Here is a 12,568-nt window from a genome sequence, read left to right as displayed (position 1 = left end):
TGAGGACTAGAGAATTTAGCTTTTCCAATTTAGTACTTGCTAAAAAAAGATGAAATTTTCAATGAGTCTCAGAGCTACACTGGGAGTTCTGAGATGATATATGCTTTTAGAAATGATATTCCTGCTAGGTCAAGGGCCAGGAAGGCACTTTCACCAAAGGACTAGAGCTAAAAAACAAAACTAAACATTGCTTTCCCCAGGAAAAAAAATGATGTGGGAAAACACATTCCCTTCGGTGAAGTGCCTGAATATTTCAAGAAAAAAGGTCTCTGTGTTTATGTGTGTATGTACTTCTCCAAATTTAAACTCCATCATTTCTCTCCATTGAGTCCAAGAGCAAATGGAAAAATAGTGTGTGGAAGACTTACAAAGTACTTTTGGAACCTAGAGAGCAAAAACTTTTCAGGTAAATTTCAGGCAGGAAGAAAATAAATATCAACAGTAAGTCCAACAAGCCTAATGAAGTAATAGAAGATGAAGCAATATTTGTAAACTTAAACATCAGTTAACAAAGATTCTAATTGAGAGCAGAGGCCAGTCAGATATCATTGCAAAGAAGGTTGATGAGTGAGATTTAGATGTAGAGAGCTAGGGGAAGGAAACATGTTTATCTTCTGATTTTTTTTTAACAACTGAAGAAAAAGAGTTAAAAGATGTGCTCATTTAAAAAAATTCAGAATAGTACTTGAAATTTTTCAAAGATAAATAATAGAACCATTTGGTGGGACCTTCCTGTCATGCATGTCAATCTTTTTTTAATAAGAGAAGAAACTGAGTTCTAGATAAAGTATGTGTTTTCTACAACACACAAAAATGTGTATTCCATGCACAATTTCTAGTTTGACTTAATAAAATAAAAAACCTTAGATCGACTTTATTCAAGGATTCTTTTATTATAAATTACAAATGAGTTATGATGTTTATGTACATATGAGTTATGTATATATACATATATATGTATTTTTAATATAAGCTTGCCATAGGTGCTCCTCAGTGTTATGCGGTAGATATTTACATGTAGTTAGTAAAAAAGTCTTTGCTAAATGTGTTTTAATGTTTACTATGTGTTTGAATGTCAAATTTTCTATCATTATTTTGAAATTCCTCTATTTCATTAAATATCCATTTTTGCCTGCAAGATTATACTCTTTTGCTTGACATTTATTCTTGATTGTAGTACTAGGTTTTGTTTTGTAATTTTAACATTCTAGGATATCATATTCCAAACACTCCACTTTTTTATTGTTGTAGCTACTTCATTTAATCCTACCTATAGATCCACAGTAGTTGAGTTCTTTCAGAGTTCTTTATCCTTCTCCATTCCCCCAAGTTTCTTCATATGACATCTAGATTTTGCCTGTAATTTCGCTGGGAATATTCATTTTGGGATTTGTCTCAGGAAGTGGCCTGTTGATTTCTATTTTCCATGACAGTTATTTTTCTTATGACATATTCTACAATTTCTTTTTTTTTTATTTTTTAACTTATTTTATTCTTTCTTGATTTCTCAGGGATTGTTTAGCTTCAATTTGACCAATTCTAATTTTAAGGAATTATTTCATTCAGTATTTTGTTTTATTTTTCCTTCTTTGACTAAGCTGTCAATTCACTTTTTGAAAATTATATTTTTCTTAGTTAAATAATTCCTAATAACTTGTAAGAAAATTAACAGTCATTTAAAAAAGTTTTAAGTTCAACATTCTCTCCTTTCTTTTCATTTCTCTCAGAGAAAGAACTGTCAGATGAAAACACATGATTTATCTCCTGTTTATTTGGGTATATGTTTTGGGGTTTGGTTCTATAAGATTACTTGCTTATAAAAATGAATCATATGGAAGTGTTTTGCATAATCACACATGTATAACCCAGATTAAATTGCTTCTCAGGTCTGAGAGTGGGGAGAGAAGAAGAGAGGAAGACAATGTGTATCATATGACTTTGGAAAATTTATGTTGAAATTTGTTAAAATTTAATAAAGAGAATGTATCTCAATTATACATATGAATTCATGTGAATCATTTCCATATTAGTCATGTTGTGAAAGAAAACAAAATAACAAAAATATTTAATGTTCACTTTACTCTGCAAGTTTTTGCACAAACAAAACTAATGCAAAAGCTTTTTAACTTCATATAATTAAACATAGGTTTGATTTCTCTTAATTCATTCTATCTCTTTTAGGTCATAAACTCTTCCCTTATATCCATAGATCTGACTAGTAGGCTTTTTTCATACTCCCTCAAATTAATTATTATATCAATCTTTATGTTTAAATCCCTTTTCCATTTCAAACTTATTTCAGTATTCAATATAAGATGTTGATCAATGACTAGTTTCTCCAAAATGCTTTCGCATTTTCCAATAAATTTTTGTCAAATGGTGAGTTCTTACTTCAAGAGCATCTTTCTTTGGGTTTAGCAAGCTTTAGGCTACTATGGTCATTTACTACTGTATATTTTGTACCTCATTTATTCCATTGTTCCATGACTTTATTTTTGAGCCAGTACCAAAATGGTTTAATGATTACTGCTAATTGTTATAGTTTGAAATCTGGAATGAGGCCACTTTCCTTCATATTTTTAATTGATTTCTTTTATAACCGTGACTTTTGTTCTTTAATGAAAGTGTGAGATGTTCGTCTAATCCTAATCTCTCCCACACTGTCTTCCGATGTTCCCAGCAGTTTTTATCAAATAGTGGATGTTTGTCCCCAAAACTGGGGTCTTTGGATTTGTCATAGACTGTCTTGCTGAGGTTATTTACCCCAAATCTATTCTACTGCCTCCTTTCTGTCTCTTAGCCAGTACCAAATTGTTTTGATGACCACTGCTTTGTAATACTGCTTGAGATCTAGTACTGCAAGGCCAACTTCTTTGTATTTTTTTTTCATTATTTCCCTGGGTATCTTTGATCCTTTGTTCTTCAGAATGAAATTTGTTATGGTTTTCTCTAATTCAGTAAAATAGTTTTTTGGAAGTTCAATGAGTATGGCACTAAATAGATAGGTAACTTTGAGTAGGATGGTCATTTTTACTATATTGGCTCATCCCACCCATGAGCAATAAATTTTTTTCCAAATATTTAGATCTAGTTTTAATTGTGTGGAGAGTGTTTTGTAGTTGTGTTCATATAGTTCCTGTGTTTGTCTCGGCAGATAGATTCCTAAGTATTTTTTATTGTCTCGGGTGACATTAAATGGGATTTCTCTTTCTAATTCTTGCTGCTGAGCTGTATTGGAAATATATAGAAATGCTGATGACTTATGCGGGTTTATTTTGTATCCTGCAACTTTGCTAAAGTTGTTGATTATTTTGACCAGCTTTTTGGTTGATTATCTAGGATTCGTTAAGTAAATCATCATATCATCCACAAAGAGTGACAGCTTGGTCTCCTCATTGCCAATTTTAATACCTTCAATTTCCTTTTCTTCTCTAATTGCTACTGCTAGTGTTTCTAGTACAATATTAAATAATAAAGGTGATAATGGGCATCCTTGTTTTACTCCTGATCTTATTGGGAATGCATCTAGTTTATCCCATTGCAGATGATATTAGCTGATGGTTTAAGATATATACTGTTTATTATTTTTAGGAAAGGCCCTTCTATTCCTCTACTTTCTAGTGTTTTCAAAAGGAATGGGTGTTGTATTTTATCAAAGGCTTTTTCTGCATCTATTGAGATAATCATGTGACTTTTGTAGATTTGCTTGTTAATATGATCAATTATGTGGATTGTTTTCCTAATATTGAACCATCCTTGCATTCCTGGTATGAATCCTATCTGATCATAGTGGATAACCCTTGTGATGATTTGCTGGAGTCTTTTTGCTAGTATCATATTTAAGATTTTTGCATCTATATTCAATAGGGAGATTGACCTATAGTTTTCTTTCTCTGTTTTTTATCTGCCTAGCTTTGGGATCAGTTCCATATTTGTGTCATAAAAAGAATTTGGTAGAACCACTTCTTGGCTTATTCTGTCAAATGGTTTCTATAATATTGGGATTAGTTGTTCTTTGAATGTTTGATAGAAGTCATTTGTGAATCTGTCTGGACCTGGGAATTTTTTCTTAGGGAATTCTTTGATGGCTTGTTCAATTTCTTTTTCTGATATGGGGTTGTTTAGGTAATTTATTTCTTCTTCTTTTAGTCTAGGCAATTTATATTTTTGTAAGTATTCATCTATATCATCTAGATTGCCATATTTGTTGTCATATAATTGGGCATAGTAGTTTTAATGATTGATTTAATTTCCTCTTCATTAGGGGTGAGGTCTCCCTTTTCATCTTGGATACTGTCAATTTTGTTTTTTTCTTTCCTTTTTTAAATTAGACTGACTAGTACTTTGTCTATTTTATTTGTTTTTTCAAAGTACCAGCTTCTAGTCTTATTTATTAAATCAATATTTCTTTGACTTTCAATTTTATTGATTTCTCCTTTGAGTTTTAGGATCTCTAATTTAGTCTTCATCTGAGGATTTTTAATTTGTTCACTTTCTAGTTTTTTTAATTTGCATTCCCAATTCATTGACCTCTGCCCTTCTTAATTTGTTTATATATGAACTCAAGGATATAAATTTCCTCTTGAGTACTGCTTTGGCTGTATCCCATAGGTTTTATGTCTCACCATTGTCATTTTCTTCAATGGAGTTATTAATTGTTTCTATGATTTGTTCTTTAACTAGCCAGTTTTGGAGGTTCATATTGTTTAATTTCCAAATAATTTTTGATTTACCTCTCCATGTACCTTTACTAATTATTATTTCCATTGCATTGTGGTCTGAGAAGGTTGCATTTATTATTTCTGCCCTTTTGCACTTGTTTTCAATGTTTTTGTGCCCTAACATATGGTCAGGTTTTGTGAATGCACCATGTGCTGCTGAAAAGAAGGTGTATTCCTTTTTGTCCCTATTTATTTTTCTCCACATGTCTACTAACTCTAATTTTTCTAAGATTTCATTTGCTTCTCTCACCTCTTTCTTATTTATTTTTTGGCTTGATTTATCTATTTCTGATAGAGGAAGGTTCAGGTCTCCCAGTAGTATAGTTTTTCTATTTCATCCTTGAGCTCCTGTAGTTTCTGCTTTAGATATTTGGATGCTATGCCATTTGGTACATACATATTGAGTATAGATATTTCCTCATTGTCTATACTGCCTTTTATCAGGATGTAATTACTTTCCCTATATCTTTTAACTAGATATATTTTTACTTTGGCTTTGACAGATATCATGATTGCGACTCCTCCTTTTTTTTTATCTGTTGTTGCCCAATAGATTTGGCTCCATCCTCTTACTTTTACTTTCTACGTATATATCTTCCTCACATGTGTTTCTTGCAGACAGCATATGGTAGGGTTTTTGATTCTAATCCACTCTGCTATTCGCTTGCATTTTATGGGTGAGTTCATTCCATTCACATTCAGAGTTATGATTACTAGCTGTGTATTTCCCAGCATTTTGATTTCTACTCCTGGTCCTGCCTTTTCTTCTTTCACTATTTCCTTCTACACCAATGTTTGTTTATAATCAGTCCTTGTTGTCCTCACCCTTGTTTTACTTCCCTTTCTACCCCCCCTTCTTATTATTCCCCTTATTTTCCTCTGTAATCTTTTAAAAATTGTCACCCCACCCTCTCCCTCCTGTGTACTGCTTCCCTTCCCACCAGTCCATTTTTTACCCTTCTGCTCCCATATAGGGCGCAAATCTATTCTCTGCCCCAATGGATTGGATTGTTCTTCCCTCTTTGGGTCAGTTTCAAAGCACGTAAGAATTGTGCCTTTCCTATATCCAACCTCTTTACCCTTCCAGTGTATCGATGTTCTCCCCCCTCCCTCCATGAGCTTCTTTGTGACATATAAATTTACTCCCATTTTTTCTTTTCCCATTTCTTTTAGTATTAACCTCTTATTTTTTTAGGCCTGGTTGTTTATATATACACACACACATATATGTATTCATGCATGCATATATCTATATACCTATTTATGTCCTGTCCTTTCATCCTATACAGTTTGTTCCCTCTAATTGTAATTCTTCCAGCTGCCCAGGTGATAGCAACAGTTTTGTTTTGTTTTTTTCAGAGTAGCAACTAAATCTTTTATTACCATTCCTATTCAAGCAAGGTTTTTTAAAATAAAATTTTATTGATATATTTTATCTTGTCTAAGTTTTTTCCCTGTATCCTTGCCCCCCTTCTTTGTCTCTCAGAGAACCATCTCATATAACAAGAATTCTCTAAAAAGAAAAAAGGAAGATAAAGGCCAAATAGAAAAACCAATCATTACTTTGGAAAACTCTAACCATAGATACACTATTCCACACTTACGACCCATCTCCCTTGTCCTGTCCTCCAAAGGAGGTGAGGAAGGGGTCTTCTCATAGCTCTTTGAGGTCAAGCTTATTCTTCGTAATTCTGCAACATTCAATTTTGATTGGTTTGTGGTTATTCCTTCCATTCATGTTGTCGTAGCTTTTTTGAATATTGTTTTCTTGGTCCTGATTACTTCATCAGTTCATATAGATCTCTCCAAGTTTTTCTCTATTCATCAGCATTCATGTGCCAGGTTGTTTAGCCATTTCCTAGTAGGTGGGCAGCTACTTAGTTTCTAGTTCTTTGCTCCCTTCTCAAAAAGTGTTGCTATCAATGTTTTAGTGTATCTGATGCCTTTGTTTTTATCAATGCCCTCTTGGGGTATATGATTAGCAGTAGAATCCCTGGGTCAAAGGGCATCACAATGTCAGCCCCTTTATTTGAATGATTCTAAATTGCTTTCCAAAATAGTTGTACTGATCCAAGTTTCCCCAACAATGCATTCTTTCCAGAACTCTTCCATGAAAAGCTTCCTTAATTATTTTTGGTAGTTTTTCATATCATGAATTACGGAGCAATTAGTGGGTCAATGCATACAGTGTTGCTTTTGGAATCAAGTAGACCAGAGTTTGAATCATGCTCTGTTTGGGAAAGTCACTTTGTAGCTCTGGGACTCAGTTTCCTCATCTATAAAATAAAGAGTGTTGGATTCTACAGACTCTAAATCTATGATCCTCTAAGTATGACTAAGATGGTTATGAATTATTCTTCTTTTGCTTGCTATAGGCACCACTAGTCAGGGTTCTATTGTTTTGTGATGTCACCCAAGGATAGGGCAGAGGGAGAGCATGGGAAGTGGCTGGTTCATCGGAACTCCAGGTGCTGCTCTGGGGGGACGTTGTATTTTATCTTGTGGGTTTCAAAGAGGTTACACAGTTCTGTCATGTACTGCTGATGCAGATGGTCCACTTCATCTGAGCTTGGGTTGATATTTTGCTTCACCTTGATGGGCTTCCCCACTACAGTAGTGATTTGCCTCCGGTAAGGGAACAGGCCAAAACTGTACTGGAAGATCCCCTGGCCATGGAAGACTGGGAGGGAGATGCCCATGACCTTCTGCAGTTTTTCCTGGATCCATTGAAGCCAGGATCCTGAAGGATTGTCCATTTGGTCAAAGAGTTCATTTTCCCCAAAGGAGAATATAGGCAGCAGAGATGCCCCATGAAGCAAGGCGAGTTTAACAAATCCTTTCTGGTTCCTCAGCAGTAGTGTGTAGCTTCCAGGCCGGACATCCAGGGCCTCCTGGGCCCCTCCCACGATAATCACCAGCAAGTTTACACCTCCCTTCTTGCTCAGCAAATATGAGACACACTCCTTCTCCAAAGTGACTAAACCTCCACTCATGATATAATCCCTGAAAAAGGGATTTCGGAACCACAAAGTCAGCATCATCAGGTGGGGGTGGATCCCAGGAAATACAGAAGAAAAACCAGTGGCTTCAGTACAGAAGTTGGAGAAAGCTCCAGTAGCCAGGACACCATGAGGGTGGAAGCCAGCAATATAGTTCTGTTTTGGGTCCAAATCCACTGTCTTGATGAGTGAGACAGGAAAGTAGTCTGCCAGGTACTTCCACATATACCATCTCTTTATGGTCTGGATCTGTCTCCCAACTTTTCTTGGGGTATCTCTGTCCAGGTACCACCAGGCTGAGTATAGATAGCATGCTGAGGAACCAAAAGTGGGTGAAGAAAAGGCCAATGAAGATGACTATGCAGACTATGCCCAAACCCAGGAAACTGAAAACCCACTGAAGAGCAGCTAGAGTCTGCAGCCACCTCTTCCATGGCACCGAGAGAGGCGTGAAGGAAATCATCTTGCCCCCAGCGACCCGGAAGTCCCAGCGAGCTGTCTCAGGGGCTCCCTCAGATTAATAGCAACAGTTTTTTTTAAATATTATTTTATTTGGTCGTTTTCATACATTATTCACTGGAAACAAAGATCGTTTTCTTTTCCTCCCCTTCCCTTCAACCACCCCCCTCCTTTCCCTCTCCCATAGCCGACTCATGATTCCACTGGTTATCACATGTGTCCTTGACTCGAACCCATTTCCCTGTTGTTGGAATTTGCATTATAGTGTTCATTTAGAGTCTCTCCTCAGTCTTATCTCCTCCAACCCTGTAGTCAAGCAGTTGCTTTTCAGTGGTGTTTTTACTCCCACAGTTTATCCTCTGCTTGTGGGTAGTATTTTTTTTTAGATCCCTGCAGATTGTTCAGGGAAATTGCATTGATACTAATGGAGAAGTCCATCACCTTCGATTGTACCACAATGTATCAGTCTCTGTGTATAATGTTTTCCTGGTTCTTCTCCTTTCACTCTGCATCACTTCCTGGAGGTTGTTCCAGTCTCCATGGAATTCCTCCACTATATTATTCCTCTTAGCACAATAGTATTCCATCACCAACATATACCACAATTTGTTCAGCCATTCCCCAATTGAAGGGCATCCCCTCATTTTCCAATTTTTGGCCACCACCAAGAGCGCAGCTATGAATATTTTTGTACAAGTCTTTTTGTCCATTATCTCTTTGGGGTACAAGCCCAGCAGTGCTATGGCTGGATCAAAGGGCAGACAGTCTTTTATCGCCCTTTGGACATAGTTCCAAATTGCCCTCCAGAATGGTTGGATCAATTCACAACTTCACCAGCAATGAATTAATGTCCCCACTTTGCCACATCCCCTCCAGCATTCATTACTTTGCATAGCTGTCATGTTAGCCAATCTGCTAGGTGTGAGATGATACCTCAGAGTTGTTTTGATTTGCATCTCTCTGATTATAAGAGATGTAGAGCACTTTTTCATGTGCTTATTAATAGTTTTGATTTCTTTGGCTGAGAATTGCCTGTTCATGTCCCTTGCCCATTTGTCAATTGGAGAATGGCTTGATTTTTTGTACAATTGATTTAGTTCTACATAAATTTTAGTAATTAAACCTTTGTCAGAGGTTTTTATGAAGATTGTTTCCCAATTTGTTGCTACCCTTCTGATTTTGGTTATATTGGTTTTGTTTGTACAAAAACTTTTTAATTTGATGTAATCCAGATTATTTATTTTGCATTTTGTAACTCTTTCTAATTCTTGCTTGGTTTTGAAGTATTTCCCTTCCCAAAGGTCTGACATGTATACTATTCTGTGTTCGCCTAATTTTCTTATAGTTTCCTTCTTTATGTTCAAGTCATTCATCCATTTTGAATTTATCTTGGTGTAGGGTGTGAGGTGTGGATCTAAGCCTAATCTTTCCCATACTGTCCTCCAATTTTCCCAACAGTTTTTATGAAATAGTGGATTTTTGTCCCAAAAGCTGGGATCTTTGGGTTTGTCATATACTGTCTTGCCCCCAGTCTATTCCACTGATCCTCCTTTCTGTCTCTTAGCCAGTACCAAATTGTTTTGATGACCGCTGCTTTGTAATATAGTCTGAGATCTGGGACTGCAAGACCCCCTTCCTTTGTATTTTTTTTTCATTATTTCCCTGGATATCCTTGATCTTTTGTTCTTCCAAATGAACTTTGTTATGGTTTTTTCTAAATCAGTAAAAAAACATTTTGGAAGTTCCATGGGTATGGCACTAAATAGATAGATGAGTTTGGGTAGGATGGTCATTTTTATTATATTGGCTCGTCCTACCCATGAGCAGTTAATGTTCTTCCAATTGTTCAAGTCTAGTTTTAGTTGTGTGGAAAGTGTTTTGTAGTTGTGTTCATATAGATCCTGTGTTTGTCTCGGGAGATAGATTCCTAAGTATTTTATTTTGTCTTGGGTAATTTTGAATGGGATTTCTCTTTCTAGTTCTTGCTGCTGAGCTGTGTTGGAATTATATAGAAATGCTGATGACTTATGTGGGTTTATTTTGTATCCTGCAACTTTGCTAAAGTTGTTGATTATTTCGATTAGCTTTTTGGTTGAGTCTCTAGGATTCTTTAAGTAGACCATCATGTCATCTGCAAAGAGCGATAATTTGGTCTCCTCCTTGCCTATTTTGATGCCTTCAATTTCTTTTTCTTCTCTAATTGCTACTGCTAGTGTTTCTAATACAATGTCAAATAATAGAGGTGATAATGGGCATCCTTGTTTCACTCCTGATCTTAATGGGAATGGATTTAGTTTATCCCCATTGCAGATGATATTAGCTGATGGTTTTAGATATATACTGTTTATTATTTTTAGGAATGACCCTTCTATTCCTATGCTTTCTAGTGTTTTTATTAGGAATGGGTGTTGTATTATATCAAATGCTTTTTCTGCATCTATTGAGATAATCATGTGGTTCTTGTTGGTTTGCTTGTTGATGTGGTCAATTATGTGGATAGTTTTCCTAATGTTGAACCAGCCCTGCATCCCTGGTATAAATCCTACTTGATCATGGTGGATGACCCTTCTAATCACTTGCTGGATTCGTTTTGCTAGTATCCTATTTAAGATTTTTGCATCTATATTCATTAGGGAGATTGGTCTATAATTTTCTTTCTCTGTTTTTGGCCTGCCTGGTTTTGGAATCAGTACCATGCTTGTGTCATAAAAGGAGTTTGGTAGAACTCCCTCTTTGCTTATTATGTCAAATAGTTTGTATAGTATTGGGATTAACTGTTCTCTGAATGTTTGATAGAATTCGCTGGTGAATCCATCAGGCTCTGGGGATTTTTTCTTAGGAAGTTCTTTGATGGCCTGTTGGATTTCTTTTTCTGATATGGGATTATTTAAGAAAACTATTTCTTCTTCTGTTAGTCTAGGCAATTTATATTTTTGTAAATATTCATCCATATCACCTAAGTTGGTATATTTATTGCCATATAGTTGGGCAAAGTAGTTTTTAATGATTGCCTTAATTTCCTCTTCATTGGAGGTGAGATCCCCCTTTTCATCCTTGATGCTATTAATTTGCCTTTCTTCTTTCCTTTTTTTAAATTAAATTAACCAGTATTTTGTCTATTTTGTCTGTTTTTTCAAAATACCAGCTTCTTGTCTTGTTTATTAGCTCAATAGTTCTGTCACTTTCTATTTTATTAATTTCTCCCTTAATTTTTAGGATCTCTAGTATGGTTTTCTTCTGGGGGTTTTTAATTTGTTCATTCTCAAGTTTTTTGATTTGCATTTCCAATTCCTTGGTCTCTGTCCTCCCTAATTTGTTAATATATGCACTCAGGGATATGAATTTTCCTCTAAGTACTGCCTTGGCTGCATCCCATAAGGTTTGAAAGGATGTTTCGCCGTTGTCATTTTCTTCAACGAAATTGTTAATTGTTTCTATGATTTCTTCTCTAACTATCCGATTTTGGAGTATCATGTTATTTAATTTCCAATTAATTTTTGATTTGGTCTCCATGTACCCTTGCCGATCAATATTTTAATTGCCTTGTGATCTGAAAAGGCTGCAGTTAATATTTCTGTATTTCTGCATTTGAGTGCCATGTTTCTATGACCTAGTGTATGATCTATTTTTGTGAATGTGCCATGTGGTGCTGAAAAGAAGGTGTATTCTTTTTTGTCCCTATTTATTTTTCTCCATATGTCTATTACTTCTAATTTTTCTAAGATTTCATTCACCTGTTTTACCTCTTTCTTATTTATTTTTTGGTTTGATTTATCTAAATTTGATAGTGGTTGGTTCAAGTCTCCCACTAATATGGTTTTACTGTTTATTTCCTCCTTCAATTCTCCTAGTTTCTCTATTAAAAATTTGGATGCTATACCATTTGGTGCATACATGTTTATTAGTGATATTTCCTCATTGTCTACACTTCCTTTTAGCAGAATATATTTACCTTCCCTATCCCTTTTGATCAGGTCTATTTGTACTTTGGCTTTGTCAGATATCATGATTGCAACTCCTCCCTTCTTTCTATCGGTTGAGGCCCAAAAGGTCTTACTCCAACCTTTAATTCTAACCTTGTGAGTGTCAACCCGTCTCATATGTGTTTCTTGAAGACAACATATGGTAGGGTTTTGGGTTCTAATCCAATCTGCTATTTGTCTGCGTTTTATGGGTGAGTTCATCCCATTCACGTTCAAAGTTATGATTGTTATTTGTGGATTCGCTGGCATTTTGATATCTTCCCCTAGTTCTGACCTTTCTTCTTTAGCTTTCTTCTTTTGAACCAGTGAGAAAGTGTCAGTCCCCCTAGTCCCCTCCCTTGAGATGCTTCCCTTTCTAGCCCCTCCCTTTTTATGCTCCCTTCCCCTCCCCCCTTTCCTTCCCTCC

At 35.6% G+C, this 12,568-nt stretch overlaps 1 pseudogene; it reads right to left on the bottom strand.

The window, feature by feature from the left end:
- Positions 1-7,152: 7,152 nt before the first annotated feature.
- LOC100012572 (2-acylglycerol O-acyltransferase 2-like) lies at positions 7,153-8,183 on the bottom strand (annotated as a pseudogene).
- Positions 8,184-12,568: the final 4,385 nt, after the last annotated feature.

The sequence above is a fragment of the Monodelphis domestica genome, chromosome 2 (genome assembly GCF_027887165.1).
Source record: "Monodelphis domestica isolate mMonDom1 chromosome 2, mMonDom1.pri, whole genome shotgun sequence".
Taxonomy (NCBI): domain Eukaryota; kingdom Metazoa; phylum Chordata; class Mammalia; order Didelphimorphia; family Didelphidae; genus Monodelphis; species Monodelphis domestica.
The sequence above is the reverse complement of the archived record's forward strand: the minus strand, read 5'-3'. Positions and strand labels throughout refer to the sequence as shown.